Consider the following 18,843-nt stretch of genomic DNA (forward strand, 5'->3'; position numbering starts at 1 on the left):
TGACAGGAAAGGGTGAGCAAGAGATAGCCTCTAGGAATCATGCTAGTGGTCTATTCCACTATGCAGACTTTACCTCTTCAGGTTGCAGACCCCTCCCCAAATAGGGCCACCAGGTAGGAGCCAAACATTTCACACTAGAGAGACAATGTATATTCAAATTGCAGCAATAACCTCAAATTTAAAACATGATACTGTGACATTCCTTGGGAAATACAAGAGAAATTGTTACACTCTAATAGACTTTGCAAGGAATTTCTAGATAAGGCATCAAAAGCCGGGCACATAAATAATTGATCATTTGATGGATCAGGATTTTAAAGTTTGACACAGACTAAGCTAAGCTTTTCTTTTTGTTTTGGTACAGGATTTGCCTCTGCAAGCCGGGCTGGCCTGAAAGTCATTAGATAGGCGGTGATTCTCATGTTTCTACCTCCTGAGGACTGGCAGAGGCAGGCATCACCATGGTCAACATATTTTTCTTTTCCTTCCTTCCTGCCTTCCTTTCATCTTTCCTTCCTTCCTTCCTTTCTTGTTCCTCTCATTTTGTTGTTCTTTCTTCCCCCCTCCCACCATTTTGTGACACTATTAGATCTTGAACCTATGGATAACTCTGCTAGAGAAGTTTATAAAGCAAATAAGTGCCCAACAGTATACTGTTTTTTTCTTTCTTTCTTTTTGTTTGTTTGTTTGATTTTGTTTTTTCAAGACAAGAGTGTCTACGTATTGCTTTGGAAGTTGTCCTCGAACACATTCTGTAGACCAGGCTGGCCTCCAACTTAAAGAGATCCACCTGCCTCTGCCTCCCAAGTGTTGGGATTAAAGGTGTGCACCACCAACGCACAGCTCCAACAGTATACTTTTATATGTATATAATAAACAACTATTGAAAACAAAAGGGACAATTAAAAAAAGTGTATGTGTGAAAGATATGAACAGAATGTGATCAAAGAGGAAAATATCCGTGTCAGGAAAGCACATGAGAAGTTGCCTGGCAACTTTAGTTTCCATGACACTACAACTTTTAAAGTAAGTAGTATTAGAACGGCTGAGGTTAATACCTGAAACATAGCAGAGTAGGCATGCCTTGCTTTCAATGCAAAAATGATACGTTGACCTGTGGATGTAGTGCTGATGTTTCCTCTTAGAGTAAACATATGCTCACATTACCCAACAATCCCACTTTTGGCATTAATTCTATACTAACTGATGCTGACGATGAGGGATTTCAAATCAAGTAGTCATTTAGCAGAGTCTTTAGGGTTTTGTTGACATTGAAACTAGTATGCTGTTGACAGAGGCCAGGCATGCTGTGAAATGTCCAGATAGCATCTCAGTGATTATTCCACCAAAACATCTGCAACACTAAGGCTTAGACATCTTGACCTAGAAATGAATAACCTTTATCATGAAGAAATGTGCACAAGAGCAGTATTCATAATTGGACCAGAGAGATTCCACTCAAAATTCATAATTGCACCAGAGAGATTCCACTCAACTATACTGAATAGAGAAGTTGATGTACATCTCTATGATGAAGTACTTCTAAGTAAAATTAGTAATCAAGAGGAATAAGTTGTTGTCATATGAAACAACATGAAGGGTTGTAAGCTCATCCTGCTAAAAAACAGATAAGAAAGATTATATTATGTATTTATAGTGCATCTTAGAGAACAAACTATAAGGAGAGAAACGGAGCAGTGGTTGGTAGCTAATTTGACTGTAATTTGTAATTTGACTGTATAGAGACAATACAAAGAAACTTACGAAAGAAATATAGTAGCCTTGTATTTTATTTATTAATGTTTATGCAGATATATCAATATATTTAAAAACAAGTTCATCAATAAAACACCATCCAAACAACTTTTAAAACACACAGGTATTTTTAAATACTAACAGAAAATATGAACATATTGTTAAGGATAACATTTATTTTTTTATGTTTTCATACCATAAATTATATTTTGATCACATTGTTTTACCTCCCCCAAGTCTTCTCCTCACCCACCCAAAATCATATTATATTTCTTAAAAACAAAACTAATGAACAGACAAAGGAACGCACACATGCAAACATACACACTGTAAATGGAAACCATTAATGTATATTGCTTGGCCACCTACTCATGAGTATAAAGCCTGTTCTGAAGTTTGGGTGATATACTCAAGGTTATCCCACTGTGTGTGGAGGGGGTGGGCAATAGCTGATATCTTCTATCTCAGGAGCTATTAATTTCCAAAAGCTTCTTAATTAGTAGTGGACATTGTGACCACTTCCCCTTCTCCATGCTGTATTTTATCATCTGGCTTGAATTTGCTTTTGTTTACTAGAGAAAGATGTCAGTCACTATGTAGCACAGGTGGGCTTAGGAAGTGCGATCCTCCAACCTCACCTATCTGAGTGCTGAAAGTTTTGGCATATATCACCAACATTAGCTATGTTTAATCTCACCTCTTAGTGTGACAATTGAATTTGTAAATAAAGTAGAAGGGATGGAAAGATATCTTACCATTAAGAGAACCCCTTATTCTTCAAGGTGATGTGTTTGGTTCCCAGAAGGCTCACAGCCACCTGTAGCTCCAGATACAGGGCATCTGATGTTCTCTTTTGACCTCCAAGGAACATGCATACATGTAGCACACAAGACACCAAAAATATATAATAAATAAAAATAAATCTTAGATAAGGTAGATTATGTAAAAATGAACACTTCACTATTATTAATCTAACTTCACTATCAATTAGCCCATTGCTCTTCTTGATGATTAAATTAATCTCTCTGATTATCACTGTGCTCATGTATAAAGTGGGCAAAGAAATTTAAATCCCCCAGGTTTATTATAACTCCTAAATTAAGATATAATAGGATACTTTGTAGCACAATAAATAAAAGACACTGAGACTGATTTTGGGGTTCAAGCTTCAAGATTAGAAAAGTTAAGCAGCTAGGTACTAGTTCTTACTCTGCCTCAGATTGAAAAGTGATTCTGGCTCAACCAAAGCCCAGACTGTAACCTCTTCTCTGCATGGCTGCAGAATCCTTAGACTTCAATGTCTTCCTATCCTCAATGTGGCTGGAGAATGAATCCCTCATCTGAAACCCTGTTCCTGTCTTAAATACCCTCCCCTGAGTCCTGTAATTAAGTTCATGTGATCCCAAGTGCTGAAATTATCATTGTGTGAGCTGTTTCTCTTAGCAGTGTATCAAATTCATGTAGTGAGTGTGGCCTTGAATGAACAGAGATCCATGTACCTCTTAATCCTGAGTCCTGAGGTTAAAGGTGTGTTCCTGGCTTCTATGGCTTATGACTAACTTTGCTTTCTGAATCCTCAGGCAAGCTTTAGTTAATTATAAATAATAAGTCACCACAATACTTTGCCTAGCATGTTACAAAAACCCTATGCATCTTCTTTGCTGCAAATAATACATACAATGTGTGTATAACAAAAAAATTAAACTTTTTTAAACTGAGACATTCAAATGCACCTAAAATGAAGAATTTCAATGAATTACACTATAGGTCCTGAGAAATAAAAAGCCACATAAGGAATTAGTAAATATACCATATCTTCTAAAATTTTATATCTTAATCACTTTATACGGATAGACTTTTCATGAAACCATCAATACAACATTTTTTTACTTACTATGTCATTAATGCTTTTCCATTTCAACAAATGCATATGTAAATAATCCTTTGTCGTGGCCTGACTTTTACACCTGTGTGTGTGTGTGTGGTGTACATTTGTTATGGTCTACTGTAGAGGATCAGGTCATCTCTGTTTTTTCAAAGTCAGTCTAACTTTGTCCCATAGAATTAGCTTTATTTTTAAAACCTTACCAGAATTAGTTTAATCAGTAGCTGAGAACTTCCTATCTTCCAACATCAAGACATTTTATGAACATTTCTCTCCAAAAAAAATTAAAGACTAGTTGTTGCTCAGTTGTAGGAAATTAAATATCCTTTTAAAAAATCTCCAAATCTCAAATTAAATATGCTTTCAAAGAGAACAAAGCAGTGATAACTAATATTTGGAACGTGAAGAAATAAACTTAAATATATCACAAGGAAACCACTGCCTCCAGTTCTAACCTCTCTGAAGACTGAACGTGTAACTTTATCTAAAGAAAACAATCTCAGTCATTGTGCTGTGCTCATTCCCTCTGGTTCCCAGGTCTAAATTAGACAGCAGTGGAAGGTGAGCCACCTGCTCTGAAAGGTGACTCCTATCTCCAGGAGACAGCATCACTCTCTTTATTTGCAGTGCCACGGGTCAGTTTCCACCACATAAACTTAAAAGAACACATGTCAAAATTATTTGTGCCACATCTCATGGGCTAAGGATATATGACTTCAAGAAGTCTGAATTGCAAACTTCCAGTTGCATTTTCTGAGAACAAAGGCAAACTCTTTCTGTGTCTCCGACAATCTCCCCTTTGCTAAAACACAAAGTCTCCAAGACATGGAAGCTTGTCTGACTGGTTATGGAGATGCTTATCAGATGCTTATTATAAAAGCCAAGTGAAAGACTTTTGAAGGAAGGACAAACATTCAGACGTCAAATGCTTAGATTTCTGACTTAAAAGAAGATGTAATGAAATCCATCGAAACTGAAAACTTACTTAGTCTGTACGGAAATGTCTCCTAGCTACAGGATAAAAGATAAGTAAGCCTGGGACTCATTTCATCATTTGTCGTTGAAACATGTCAATACTGCTTTATACTGTTTAAACTGCTTAAATTATCAACATTTCCTGACATAGGCACTGGACAAGGTGGATGCATTCACTTCAGGAAGTAGGCTGTTTCTTTCCCACACACTGAGTAAAACCTTCACATTTTTAAAAAGATTTTTAAAGTCTTGGTTGCATTTGTTTAGTTTACAAATTTGTCCTTTAGGATTTATGTAAACCTTGCTCTCCAACATATTTCTTCTAAAGGTCTAATTTTACTTAGCCTGCTGTAAAGAAAGTTACCAAATGCAGATTGAACATTGTAATATTCTGTTAGACAAACATTACTGTTGAGAGTTTCCTATAACCTTATAAAATCCTAAGGGACAAATGATCATTTTTGGTTAATCTGACAATCAAAAATAAATATCTTCATGCCTTGTTTTGATTTGGTTAGTGAATTTTAAGTTAGGCACAGTCATGAAAACTGAGAAGGGTTTGTTGGAAGACAACAAATTTATGCTAACCCTGATTAGCATAAATTTACAGCTGAGCTTAAGTTTGCTGAAATTGATGATCCACTTGTTACTGTGGAAGGAACACACATGGTGTATTGAGTTACTCTGCTCAGAGAAGTTTGAGGCTGTGCTATGTGGAAACTACCCTACTTGACCTTTGTTCAGTGGTGCATCACAAATGTGCAGTATTGTACTTCCTTAAAAACACACTCAATGCATTTCAGCACCATGCTGGTTGCTACCCAAAGCCAGCATGGTTAAATTTCACGCATCTCTTGATTTTAAAGCAAGGGGGGAATGGGGGAGGAGACACATTTCTCATGGATTAGCATCTTGTGATTTGTTTTACCAGATAAATTTATACAAACGAAGTACATCATATTTCAGAAATTAAAAGGAAAATGTTTCAATTGGAAATGAACAAACTTTTTTGTTTGTTTTTAATGTAAGTGTGCCACAGCAAATAGGTCTACAAATAATGATGGTCAGCACACTTCTTGGAATTTTCTTGATCATTTCAAACCATTTCTCTCTCTTAAATGTTTGCACATCTATGCATTCATCCACACCACATACACAAACTGAGACAGAATCATGTAAGTTCATTTTGAGATCCTGTATCCATCCATCAATCAATACATCCCCTATTCCTTTACTTAAACAGTAAGTTTCATTAAGTGATGAAAGGATGGTATCGAGTGTAACTATAAGCAACCGAGACAATTTTAAATTTGCCCCATTTTTATCGACTTAGGTTTTTTGCTCATATTTATAAATGTTTAATGTAGCAAAAGCCAAAGACAAGGAAGCAATAGGGAGGTAAAGAAGGTATTTAAGATAATACAGTAAAGATTTCAAGTATTTATAGATAAGTAACAAAACAAACATATTGGGTTGCAATAACATCATGCAAGTTAGGTTTTCTCATAAATTATAAATTTATCTGAAAATAATGACCATTAAAATTGATATTTCTAATGATTATCCACAAGCAAACACACTTTCATTTTTTAAATACAAGGGATATTAAAACCTGATCTGTATGATCGTAGGTTTGCTAGATATTCCCTGAAAAACAAACCCAAAGGAGGAGAAGTAGTCATGATGATTATAGAAGCTGTTAAGTCAATACTAAGCACCATGGTTTTATAACAAGTGAGAGCTTTCCCGCACTATCCACAGTAAAGAAGGCCTGGAGCTCCAGCTTATATATGCCTCCTAAATCTGCTGCTGAGAATAGAGGAGTTTGTTCATTGTAGCCAATCTTCTTCACAGCTCAAATGTCTATTTCTGGACCAGATCCGTCCGGCATGCTGGTTTTGAAACATCATTGAATGGACCCCCGGCTTCCGCTCAGGTTGACTCTTAAAAAGTCAGTTTCAACAATACGAATAGGTCCTGTAGTGTTTTTCTAGGGGAACATCTAAGCCAAGGAAATTATGAGGAGGCAAGTCTGGGCTGTAGCTGACTTCAACGTAATGTGTTACCTAGAAACTTTCCTTGAGAGCGCATTTGGGTTTCTACAGCACTTTAAAAACTCATGTTCTTTTTAACTGTTTTGGCTTTTCTTTCAAGATTAAAATATGCCATTGAGAATAGAATTATTATTCATGAGGTCTGATTCAAAATATTTTATTCTCTAGGATGAGTTTATTTCGAGGTTGGAGACATGTCAAGCTCTTCCCAGACATTGAGCTATGTCTTCAATCTAATAGATTAGATATCCAGACATAGGTGACCTCTGTTTCTTGGAAGGTAACTTATCAAGAATCCTTCTATATATGAAACACCCATATGTTTAATAGTTTAAATGTAAACATGTTGGGCAGATCTGTTCCATGAAACCGTGAAGCACAAGTTGAGTCAAAAGAGTCTTTAGGAAACTAATATTGGCTATGGAAAAAAATTGATAAATAAAAAACAGCAATTTAAATGTTCACTCAATGATGTCACTATAGATTGACAGCTAAAACGGTATATTTTATTAAAAACCTGTGAACTTCTGAGTGATATCTTCAAGGAATATTGTAATGTAATGTTTCAAAATATAGTAAATAAATCCAGAGACTAGCTGAAGAATAAGAAAGTGAATGAAGCCAGGAACCTGGAACTGTGCAATAGTGCCAACACTGGAGAAAGTAAGACAGGGGAATTACAAAATCAAAAAGAAAAGAAAAGAACAACCAATAAAACATAAAAACAACCACAACAACAAAAAATAGTGGTGTGGAAGATTTATTATTGAACTTGTTTCTGAATAAAACCTTGGGACTAGAATAGTGATTGCAGTATTACACTGTTAAAAACATAATGAGAATCTCAGATGTTTAACTTCCACATCATTTTGCCAAAGTAGGCAAAGAATAACATTTGTCAAAGGATCTATTTTTTTAAGTCTTGGTAACCAAGACAAAACAAGAACAAATAACTGTTGTTACTTGGAGTTATACTTTATAAAGCTAATGGCCTGTTTTTCCATAAAGATGCACATGTTAGGCTTCAAGTTTTATTTCAGGGCTTAGTGAAAAGAACCACACTTTTCTCCGCATCAAATCTGGGCATCCAACACTTCCATTTCTCTCTTTTTCTTGGCACTGAGCTGCTTCATCTGGGGTTGACTTTAACTGATCCCACTTCCTCTCTTCTCTTTTCCTCTGACTTGGTTACCTAAGCACGCCTGCCTGTTATACTGTGGGTTAATATGAAATATTTGGTCAATGTGTAACCTCTGAATGAAAAATGTAACTAATAGTAGAATAGCCCTCTGTTTGCTTTCATGGCAGTTGTTCAATAGTAGTTATTCATTAACAAGTCCTCCGCCAGTGTAAAAGATTTGGAAGGAACGGATTGAGAATGCAGCCTTTGTCTTCAAGTCTTCCTTTTATCTTGGCTTCTTCCCTATGTCTTCAGGCCTAAAGCAGTCATTCTCTGCTCTTGTGTGTCAGTCACACTGTTCCAATTACCTTGACATTCTGCTGGGAAAGTCATCACTCACACATCCCACTCAGTGTTTCTGAAGTATTCAGAAAGAAGCACAGGGGACAGGATTTCCCACTGAGGTCAGAAATCAAATGAATGTCAAAGCAACCAAACAAAACAAAACAACAACAACAAGGAACACCCAGATATGAAAGATGCTATCATAAAGGCTGAATTTATGTGTAGAAATTTTGTAAACATGGAAACCCCTAGGATTTAAACAAATGGGCACGACCACCCACTTATAAAAATAAAGAAAGGTGAAACAGTCTGCATGATGAATCTGGACATGATCCCCTATGGACACTGCTACATAGATTCTCCCGGAATACTAACAAATATGTAGGTAATGTTTAACTAGTTTGAAGATATAAACAATACCTTATAAGTATACAAAACATTCAGAAATATTGTTTGTAATTTATATGTTTAAAAATTGACCAAAGTAACCAACAAATAATACACTATTTGAAAAAGAAACAAAAATTTTTATCTATATTTTTTAGTTTACATACCAATATGAATTCCCCCACCCTCTTATCCCATTCCCCATACCTTCCTCCCATCCCACACCCATCTACTCCTCAGAGAGGGTGAGGCCTCCCCCCTGTATCTAGGCTGAGCAAGGAATCCCTCCATAGGGAATGAGCTCCAAAAAGTGAGTTCATGCACTAGGAATAAATCCTGGTTCCATTGCCAGTGGCCCCATAAACTGCCCAAGCCACAAAAGTGTCACCCACTTTCAGATGGCCTAGGTCCAACCTACACAGGTTCCCCAGCTGCCAGTCTAGAGTCAGTGATTTCCCTCTACCTCTGGTCAGTTGATTCTGTGGGTATTACAAAAGTAGTCTTCACCCCTTTGCTCATATTATCACTCCTCCCTCTCTTTGAAGGGAATCCAGGAGTCTGGCCCACTGGTTGGCTGTGGATCTCTGCATCTGCCTCCCTGAGTTACTGGATTAAGTTTCTGATGACAGTTAAGGTGGTCATCAATCTGAATATAGGGATAGACCAGTCAGGCACCTTCCCTACTATTGCTTAGACTCTTAGCTGGGGTCATCCTCGCTGATTCCTGGAAATTTCACTAGTGCCAGGTTAAGTAAATTAAAATTAAACAGAGAGTCACTCATACTTTTATGGCTTAAGTTGTACCCCCTACAAATCTGTATGTTGGGGTCCTAACCTATAGACAGTTTGGAAACAGATTCACTGCAGATATGGATGTCTACATGCTGTTAGTTAGGTAAGATGAAGTCATAATTGTGGGTTCTGTCTACAACAACCTATTTTTATAACAGGGGGAATCTGGACACAAAAGAGTGCACACAGAGAGAAAGCAAGAACACTCACAGGAAGAAGCCACTCTACAAGCCAATGAAATAACTGGAACAAATTCCTCCTTTATAGCTCTCAGAACAGAATTGATCCTGCTGACACCTTGATCTAGGACATTAAGCATCCCAAACTGAGAAACAATTCCTGTGGCTTGGGCCATTCTAACACAGTTTTTTACTATAGTAATGCTAGAAAATTGAATCTTTTGATTAAGAAGGGCTTTATTCTGCAAACTTCTATTAAAGTTGATTTAACATGAGACATCCATTTTATTTTTATTAGCATAATTTAGTTTATATTTGTTCAAATTAACATAGCAGCAAATTATGAACAATTAAAAAGCTGAGGCAATAGTTTGTTTACACTTCATTATGATGCCCATTCATCCTTCCTCTCAGAAACAATATTCTGATTTTGCAGTAAAGTGTACTTTATGAAACATTTCACAGTATTCTTGGATTTTAGGTGTGCTTATTTACCTAAAGTCTGGACAAAGGAATATTACCTGAAATGCTGTACCACACTATGAAGTGCTGCAAAATTTCAAATAAACATCATAGTCACAGGCAAGTTCTCAGATGTGTGTGGTATCTGGATCAGAGATACATGACTTTCATTTCACAACAACACGTATCAGAAGATGAGTGTTTTCTTAATCCACTTTTCTGAAGCTGTGCTCTCCCAGGCAGTGACAAAGGAATGAGATAACACTTTCAGTGCAGAGTCTGAAGCTCGCACACTGCCTGCCTGAGAAGTAGACACCAACTCTACCACCCAAGGTACTTGCTATAAAATATTCTTGAAAAGAAACACACTATGTTTTGAGGCTGCAATCATGTTCACTTCTTTAAATTTTCAAATTCCTAGTAATATATATATATATGTTCATATTCATATTGATATGATATATTAAATTCATATATGTGTGTATATATATGTATATATATTCATTGTATATAGTAATAGCTTCCATGAAAAAATTTTAATACAATATATAAAGTACTGTGAGTATATTCAGCCTTCAAAGTCCCTTTCTATCCTTCCCCTTCTTATTATTCTTGTATAGTTTTCTTCTATATTCTCTACAAATATGAGAGAATATACAATATTTGACTTTCTAGAAGTGACTTAGTTCACTTCATGATGGAGGATGTCCTTCTGTATATATATATATATTTACCATATCTGTGGACAAGTAAAACAATGAATGACCAGTAACCAGGCAGGAACTATAGGCAGGGCTACAAGAAAAGGAGAATTCTGGGAAGAGGGAGGCAGAGACAGGCCACCAGGGAGAGTCCATGTAGCCACCGCAGGAGTAACAGGTCTGGTCATTCTCCGATAATGCCATGTAGAAATACATAGATTAATAGTAACGGGTAAGAATTATGAGAGAGCTAGAGAATAAGATGCCTAAGCTTTTAGCCAAGCAGTTTAAAATTAACTTAAGTCTTTGTGTATTTATTTGTAGCTAATCAGCTGTGATAGCAGATGGGACAGAAACTCACATGATAAACTCCAACTTAATCCCTGTTGCAGTGAAAGACAAAATTACATTTTTGTGTGTGTGACTTAAGAAATCCATTGTGAAAAAAGAAAAATATCCATTGTACACATATAGCACACCATGTTCTTTTTTATTGAAAATAAGTATTTTCATACAATATATCCTGGTAATAGTTTTCCCTCCCTCCATTCCTTGCAGCCCCCAATCTTCCCTTCACTCCAAATATACATGTCTCATTAGAAAATACATTTTTAAGAAATAACAACCAAACATGACAAAAAAAACCAAGATGAAGATGAAGTAAAAGTTTTCTTATTAAAGTTGTGTGCTGAACAACACAACAAAACAACAGAACAAAAAGTGGCCCAAGAACAGGCACAAGAGTCAGAGATATAAACCCTCCCCCATGTTTCTAGGCTGAGGGAGTAACCCTCCATAGGGAATGGGCTTCCAAAGTTTGCCCAAAAGTGGGAATCAGTCTACTTCAAGGTCCAGCACTTCCACTCTTAGGCATAAACCCAAAAGATGCACATTCATACAACAAGGACATCTGCCCATAAAAGCGTTATTTATAATAGCCAGAACCTGGAGGCAACCTAGACTATAGATGTACAGATTAAAACATATGGGACTAGGATAAATATAGGCTGATTTTATTCGGGGATAAGTCACTTACATGAGAAAGTGATGACCCACAAGTTCCAGCTCCAAGTATCTACACCAAGCTGCTCTCTGTGACCTGACCAAAACCAAGAGAGAGCAACCCTGTCCCGGACCCCAGACCAAATCCCACAGGTTCATGTGCACACCTGTGACCATGTACTTTTGGGCATGGTCAGCGCCATACAATAGAGGTTGGTTGGATCTCTCACTACAATTCCCCTTGTAGTCTAAAGAAAAAGGTTTAGGCTTGATATGAAATTATATACAAAGATAGCAAATGTCAAGCATGCACTTAGGCTAAGGAAAAGTAAGAACATATACCCTTAAGACCTATTTCCAAGGAAGCAACAAGAGCAAACAGTAAGAACTACACGTCCATTCCTAGGGTAAAGACATAACAGAGATTACTATAGAGTTGTCCTAAGCTGGATAGTTTAAGTCTTGTACCTAATATTTCTATCTAGGAAGAGAGAACAATAATTGTGACAGTCTAATCTTCAACCTCTTCAGAGACCTGAGAAGGAGGATATCAATACTAGGGTAGGCAGGAAGTTCAGGCGAGCAGCTTCCAAAGGTGCATCGAAGACAGAGACACAGTAGGCTATCTGGACAGTCACCTAAAGTCTCACAGCAATGTTGGGGCAATCAGCTTTAGCTAAGGCCTAGAGTATCAGACTGACCAACACAGAAGCAAGGAGGTAAAAAGGCTGTTTTACCCTGACAATGCCAAGGTTCAGCAGTCTTCTTAGTTTATCTTCTGCAGGCACAGTAGGACAGCATGCCCAAAGGCAGCAGCCAAGGTGGGGGTAGTGCTTTGCCCAAGAGGCCATTAGCTGAGAAGAGTATGGACTCCAGAAGGAGTCCATACTAGTGCCCAACTTACTCTCAAAAATAGCTCAGTGTTGTCAGGAGCAATTGTGTCTCATGTCAATGGAGTACTAATATTAAAATATTTAATTGCCATATTCTGCAAGTTATGAAGTGTTTGAATATCAAAATCCGTGTCTGACTCATAGGTATAAGAAAGATAGGTAATGACAGGCTGTAATACTAAGGGACATAGCTATAAAAATTGATGAAACTTCACAAAATAATTTAGCAAGGACCCATGATTTCAACAATGTAACTACACACACACATACACACACACACCCATACAACCACTTAATCTCTAAAACAGAAGTAGAAATGAAATGTCTTGACCAGAGCAACATGATAAAAAATATCCTAAATCTTATGAAATATCTTAAACATATGTAAAAGTGTACATACCTAGAATATGATAAGGATATTTGTGCACAAAACATCATAAACAGAAAGAAGACCTTATACAATATAACAAAAATATAATATACAAATTATTGGAGAAAGGAATACAAACTTAATTCTACATAAGTTACATCATATAATAATCTATAACAATGTATTTTGTCTAAGCTAATGACTACTAAAGTAATTCACAAGAAGATATGTTAATCTACCTATTTCTCATCCTAACCATACTTTTCCCATCTATACACTAAACTTATCTAAAAGATAAGTTTCCATACCCAACTCTAAACAACTAAAACCTGCCCTGTCCAGCAGGGCACAAAGGGTTTTGAGCCCATGGGAACCTGGAATGGTGGAACAAGAGACAAGAGAGGGTGACAGCAAGACAGACTTTCCAGTCAAGCTGTGTTTAATGAGAATTCTGTACAGGCTTACATAGGGGAAATGAGGTAGGGAGAATGTTACGAGTGGGAAGCATTTGATATGCGATGGGCAGGAGATCTCACCAGGGAGTGCAGATATTAAGGAAGCATTGCTAAATCATGGGTTATCTCTATGGCACCAAGCCATCTGTGGAAAGGCGCGTGGGTTTTGGGAAATGCCTTGGGGCAAGAAATAGAGATTTTCAGTGACCTTGTCCTCAACAAAAACCCAACCCTATGCAGGTGTATATTATTCCTTAACATCAACATCAGAGAAAGGGGTGTGGTTTTCTTAGAATTACTTCCTGCTGAAATGGGGTGACTGTGACTCCATGGGATCCTGTAGGAAAAAATTAGAGTGACAAAAGCCTTGAGAAGACTAACTGTAACATTTGTAGTTAGTCTTTGTGTGGCAGGAGATACTTGACTGAAGTTCCTATCTCAAGCTCTGGCCAGAATGTAGTAAGAAAGTGCACCATCTCAGCTAGCCAGTCTGGAGTTATCTAGAGCAATATAGTCCCAAACTGGTTTTAGGGTGGTGTTTGTCAGTTCAAAGGTATCAAGTTGGATCAATTGGAATCTATGAAATGGTGTCTCATCCTCTGTCCAGAGAGTTCAAAGATTGCTGTTAGGAAATGTTGTTGCTCCTTGTGAAAAACTTAAACATTAATAGTAACACAGAAATTTCAACTTTTATAGGTATGAATACTGGGAATGGCAATAGTAAGCATGAAAATAAATATGAGGGAAATTAGGCTTTCAGAGAAAGGACCAAGTTTAGACAAATGACAGTCCCTAGATTTTGTTTTCTTCTGTATTACACCAATTAGTTTCTTGATATAAGACAGAAACTCTGAATTTTATTTTAACAACAAGCTTGGATTTAGAGGAGGGAAGCAAAATCCAACTCCAAAGCCAGCACTGGTTTACATGAATTGGGATTAAAAGAGTACTAGGAAGTAAAGAGAAATAGATTTTTGTATAGAAATAGTTTACCAGAATTAGACATTGGAACCATGTCAGATTCTTCTTTGTTTGATTGTTCTTTCTGGATAGCTATATTCTCTTCTTTAGATAACTACATGTTAAATGTCTTTCAACTTTTTGAATATAGGAGTTTTCTGTAAAGATAAAAACAGAACACCCCCCACCTTTGAGAAGTCTCCATATAGCTCATGGGAAATACCTTGATGGATGACCTGTCATTTCTCCTCATCAAGAGTTTTCTCCTGTTCAAATTGGATTTTGATCAACTTTGATTATGAAACAAACTTTGATGAAGAAACATAGGCAAAACCCCTACATAAACATAACACATATCCTGGTTTCCATATTGAGGTCAATACGTCCTATAAGTAAGTACACCTGTTGATTTAGTTCAGAAATTTTTCTGTTTTCCAGTGTCTTTCTGCTCCTTTTTTCTCTTTCTCATTAGCATTAAGAAAATTTAATGCTAGTAAAGCATTGTTTAATCTGTGTTTGAGGGGAGGGGTCTTTGTACCCCCTGCCTTTTTATATAGCATTTTCTTTAAAGTGTGATTAGATCTTTCAACTATTACTTGTCCCTGTAGGATTGTGTGGTATACCAGTTATATGCTTTATGTTATATTTAAAAAACTGTTGCAATTTCCTGGAGACACATGCTGAAGCACTGTCAGTTTTTATTTGTGCACGTAAAGTCAAAATGGCCATTACCTCTAATAGGTGTGCAATAACAGAATCAATCAGCTTTTTCAGAGCTCACAGCAGTGGGCCATTGGAATCCTGAAAATGAGTCTATTGTATGGTTCGGCTGGGTGTGGATGCTTGGAGCTGGAAATTGTGGATCATCACTTTCTCAAGTAAGTGACTTCTCCCCAAATAAAATTAACCTTATTTATCCTAGTCCCATGTATCTTAATCTGTACGTCTACACCAGACAGCCCTCAATCAAAGAATGATTGAAAAAGAAATGTGGTACATTTATGCAATGTAGTACTACTCAGTGGAAAAAAAATGACATCCTAAACTTCACAGGAAAATGGATGGAAGTAGAAGAAACCATCTTGAGTGAGGTAACCCAGACACAGAAAGACAAACATGGTATGTAATCACTCATAAGTTTATATTAGACATAGAGCAAAGGATTACTAGCCTACAATCCACAATGCCAAAGAAGCTAGGAAACAAGGAGGACCCTAAGAGAAGCATACATGGTCCCTTGGAGAAGGGACAAGGTTTCCTTAGCAAATTGGGAGTAGAGGGGGGAGGTAGGAGCAAGGGAGGTAGGAGAAAGAGGACTGGAGAAAGGGAGGAGGGAGGATAATTTGAGGAATCAGTAAAATTAGAGAAGGAGAGCAAAAAAAGAGATACCTTAATAGAGCCATTATAGGTTTAAAGAGAAATTTGGTACTAGGGAAATGTCTAGGAATGACCCCAACTAAGAATCTAAGCAATAGTGGAGAGGCTGCCTTAAATGCCCTTCCCTTATATTGAAATTAGTGACCATCTGAAATGCCATCCTAGATCCTTCACCCAATAGCTGATGGAAATAGAAGCAGAGATTCACAACTAAACACTGAGCTGAACTCCTGGAATCCAGGTGTAGAGAGGGAGGAGTGATGAGCAAAGGGGTCAAGACCATGCTGGGAAAACCCACAGAAACAGCTGACCTGAGCAAGTGGGAGCTCATGGACCAGACCCAAGATTGACAGCTGGGGAACCAGCACAGGACAGAACCAGGCTGCTTGAAAATGAGTGTCACTTGGGAGGCCTGGGCAGACTATGGAGCCTCTGACAGTGGAACCAGTATTTATCTCTATCTGCATAGTTTTGTTCATTAAATTTATTCACTGTTGCCAGTCCTTTTCTTTTTTCATGCGTGTTTTGTTTAATATATTTTATTTTATGTAATATATGTGCTTACAAACACAATGACATGTTAAAATAGTAAGATAAAGTTCAACAGCTATAGTTGCCTTCATAAGAAACACAAAATAAGAAACCAGTCAGTGCCCTTCATGGAGTAGGAAGTGCTTTATGACCTGTCTCCCACAAATCCTGGCAGAGACCGAAGAAAGTTGATGGCTCCTATTTGAGGGGTAATCAATTTTTTTTAAAGATGTGGTTGGTCAGGTCAGTACACTCTCTTGGATAGGCTCATATCAATGAGTATATTCAGGTGGGAATCTAAATTTACCCGAGTTGGGTCTCAGAGAGATAAGGGTGAGCCAGGTAGTGGTGTACACCTTTAATCCATCCTGGTACATATAGCAAGTTCCAGTACAGCCAATGCTACACAGACAAATCCTGTCTTGAAAACAGAACAAAAGAAAAAAAGCACAAAAAAGAAGAAAGAGAGTAAAGTTGGATTTGGGTTGAATTAGGATGAATTTAATAAAACAACCTTATATAAAATTGAAAGAACTGTTAAAAACTGTTTAATAGAATTTCAGTCTTGCTCTCTCTCTCTCTCTCTATGCACCAAGAAAAAAGAATACATGCTCAAAAATTCAATCTTGAAAGGTAATAATATTTGAAGTTTTCTATTCAAAATTCTTCTTGGGCAAAATAGTGTAGTTATAATTTAGTAAGTTAAATCTGTCTCATCTGAGACTGTTCAATCAGGTTAACACCACTAACACATTTGTATCACTCTTCTTTCTTCAATTTTATTTACATGTATAAAAAGTATTCCCTTGATTGCAATTGTTAGTCTCATTTGCCTAATTTGTTTCATTTACCCAAGTAATACACTTTTCTATTAATTGATGCTTTAATCATCATAGGAGTAAATGAGTCTGTTTGAGTTGAATCAGTTAACGTAATTTTATTATATTAGTTTAATAACAGAAATAAATTTATTAATTTTACATGCTCAGTGCCTTTGGTAATGCAGACACAACTTGCTCCCATTATTGGAATTGCTTCCATCCCAGTAATTCTCAATGCTTCTAGATAACAGTAAATGATTCACGTTGTTTACTGCTTAGCTAGGATGATTTTTATGACACATAAAAGGCAGGGAAAACGCTTTGAGGGGTTCATATTCTTGGACAGAGTATGTACATGTCCTGCTTTTCATGGATATATATATATATATTTATGTATATATATATATATGTGTATATATTGTTTTCATGTGTGGAAAAGGTAGATTTACCTCTACAGTTGCTCTGGTTTCTCTGCACTTAGGTCTGTGTACTCAGTAGATGAGTGGCCAGAGGAGTCATTGCTAATGTGTATATGTCTCTATTTCTCTGTGTGTGTCTCTATCTCTCTCTATGTCAATCTTTGTCTCTTTTTCTTCTGTCTTTCCTCCATTTCTCCGTGTCTCTGACTCTGTGTGTGTCTCTTTCTAACTATGTCTCTCTCTGTCTCTGACAGTTCACATATGTCTGTACCATGCCTGTATCAACAACTATGCAATTGTAATTAGGCTGTGAGGCAGTTATACAGAAAAGTAAAATGATAAGTTATAGCTGTTCTGCTAATACCATTTTGCAGAGAGGACAAACTAGGTCTAAAAAGTGTTAATTTACCATTGTTTGTGAGCTAATACTGGACTCAGATTCAGGATTGGTAAATTGTCCCGCGCTACCGTCTCGCCAGCAAGAACGATGCAGGACACTCGGATCCTTCTGCAGTAAAGCTTTAATGCATCTTGAGAGATAGATGATCAGCTTCTGAAAAGGAGACCCCAAGCTAAGAAACCCAGCCCCTTATATAAGCCTAGGAGCTCCGAGTGAGACGTGTAGAGCTGGGATTGGTGGTTTTCTCATCACCCCAGATGACGGGTGAGGCACAGCTTAAACGGTGAACTCCAACTGACAGCGGATGTCAGTGCCATCTTCTAATGGCGATAGCGATAGCGAGGGCGGCTCCTCACATCTCCCCCTATTCATTTATTTTTGAAGCCATAGGGCACCCACAACTTTGGAGTGGAGATAGAGGTCAAATCGCCATGTGCAAATTTGGAACATGTACAAAGCTCCTCTCCAGGGTCTTATCCCCAGAGGGAGCCCTGACCAGTCCCGATGTCGTTTTTCTGGGGGAAGGAGATCATGACATAGAACCTTCATGCAAGATGACTTATCTCCCAGGAGAAAGTCGTTATACCGCAGACCTCTCCTGTGCAGTGCTTAGCCTTGCAACTCCTTGGGCTGCTGAAGCCTACCCACTCTATCCCGTGCAATGAGACTAGCCTCGTGGGGTGCAAGAGCCGGGAGGCCAGCGACCTATTGCTTTAACATGGTTAACCAAATGTCAGGGGAGGCTCTGTGTTCTAAGGCAGCAAGTGCTTGTGCCACCATCACTTTGTCTCTTTTTGTTTGGGCTCTGAGCTTACACACCATCCAAAGCATCAACACTATTCCACAGCAGAGAACTAGGCTAAATGATCCCACCCCCACCCATTCCTTAAAATAAGAAAATGCAGATGAAATCCAGGAGGAGAGGCCTTCCATCAGAGAAAGATCCAGACGCGTCGAATT

Source organism: Mesocricetus auratus, unplaced genomic scaffold (assembly GCF_017639785.1).
Source record: "Mesocricetus auratus isolate SY011 unplaced genomic scaffold, BCM_Maur_2.0 Super-Scaffold_100043, whole genome shotgun sequence".
NCBI classification, from domain to species: Eukaryota; Metazoa; Chordata; class Mammalia; order Rodentia; family Cricetidae; genus Mesocricetus; species Mesocricetus auratus.